Source organism: Branchiostoma belcheri, unplaced genomic scaffold (genome assembly GCF_001625305.1).
Source record: "Branchiostoma belcheri isolate BF01 breed outbred unplaced genomic scaffold, Haploidv18h27 scaffold2013, whole genome shotgun sequence".
NCBI classification, from domain to species: domain Eukaryota; kingdom Metazoa; phylum Chordata; class Leptocardii; order Amphioxiformes; family Branchiostomatidae; genus Branchiostoma; species Branchiostoma belcheri.
The window spans coordinates 1-1,646 of NW_017803507.1; the positions used below are offsets into that span (position 1 = coordinate 1).

The following is a 1,646-nucleotide window of genomic DNA, read 5'->3' on the forward strand; positions in this document are numbered from 1 at the left end:
TTAGTAGGCGGGGGGGGGGCAGGGGAAAATATTTAACTTAGGGTGAGGGCCAGGGAAATTTTTTTGCGAACGGTCCCTACATGTAACAAGCAAGAAGCGTTGAGGATGTTTGTTCACTTCTGACACTTGACCAGAAGTTGAGTAGATATACGACATAGTTCAGCAACTACATTTGTATAATTGACACTCAAATACATTGTACTAGTACTAACATTAGAACTTGAAAGCAGGCCTCTAAAAAAGAGGCAGTTTTAATTTGAACCGCTAGGATTCCCCACTATCACGTGCCGGTGGATATGATTTGATTTTAAAAGGGGACATTATACACAGAATATAATGTCCTTGGTTAAACTAGTAAACATACGTAGACCAGATTCTATTGCTTTCGCCGACGCTATGTTGTTGTTGTTATCCCAAACGCAAACCAGTCCGTATCTTATAATGAAACGTTATATGTGGACGTTGGTGTTGTTGTTGTTGTGGACCTCGACCTATGTTCAGGGTTCAAAGGTTAACCAAAATGGCGGAGGCAGAACGAAAGCCGCGGTCGACGTCGAGGAAAACTAAGGTACGAGTTGATTTTAGGACGGTACAGGTAACACTGACGCTAATTGTGTAGCAGGAACAGGAACAAAGTCATCGTAAGGATCATGCGATGTTTGGTATTTTGCCAGTTTGCAGAGTTATAAAGACTAGACTGTGTATACTTTGTAGTCTGATATATATCCTTCCAAGCTCGAGCTCTACTGTTGATGACACCACTTCCGTGTCATACGTAAGTAAAAATGTCACGTTTGGGCGCTTATACATGTATATTACTCTCCAAGCAGAGGTTGGTGGGGGAAGATCGTCACCGTTTTATATATGCCACCGTGGGGGGCGACAAAAAAAAACGAGGCATATATAAAACGGTGACGATCTTCGCCCACCAACCTCTGCTTGGAGAGTACATGTAACGTTTTGGGGCTTATACATGTATATAACACTCTCCTTCCTCAGCACTGTAACTCCAGTCCGGAAGTGGTCGTAAGCACTGGAATTCCATGTAGAACAAAGCCGTCGAGTAGTATATGTATTTGTCTGTAACGTTAACGTTATATCTAACTTACATGCAGTTTTAGACCTTACGAAAGTAGCTGTGCTTTTTGTTGTGTCAATTAAGTTCTCTGTAACGTTATATTAGATAAGTTTAACACAACGCAACATAATTTGATTTTTCTAGGCCTAAATTGCCTGAATGTTGTGATTTTCTGTTCCCTCAGGCAAAAACTAAAGTGACACCCACAGCACCATCCATACGCGGCACAAGTAAAGATGAATCTGTGGCTAGACAAAGACAGCTGGACAGGTTGTTTATTATGGCTTCACCACACCACTTCGTGGTGTGGTGAAACCATATTGCTTTTTCTGATGTTTCTCCTCCTCCTTCTTCTTCTCCTCCTGCCATATCTTTAAATGGATTCAGCTTCTTCATTTTGGGGCCTAAGGATCTGAAATTTGGTATGGAGGTACAGTGGGCAAATACCCTTAGGCGTTTTTTAAATTTTTGTGATACAGGCTTTTAGAATGGTTTTATTTGAGTTTTTTGGCTGTATTATAGCAAATGTATTACTGTGTCAGTGGGCAGTGTTAACCACATTTGGCAT

General features: G+C 41.3%; 1 long non-coding RNA gene across 1 annotated transcript; it reads left to right on the forward strand.

Annotated features, from left to right (window-relative positions):
- Positions 1-398: 398 nt before the first annotated feature.
- LOC109469411 lies at positions 399-1,331 on the forward strand. Its single transcript, XR_002140188.1, has 2 exons — positions 399-568; positions 1,263-1,331. It is a non-coding gene; the product is annotated as an uncharacterized LOC109469411 (long non-coding RNA).
- Positions 1,332-1,646: the final 315 nt, after the last annotated feature.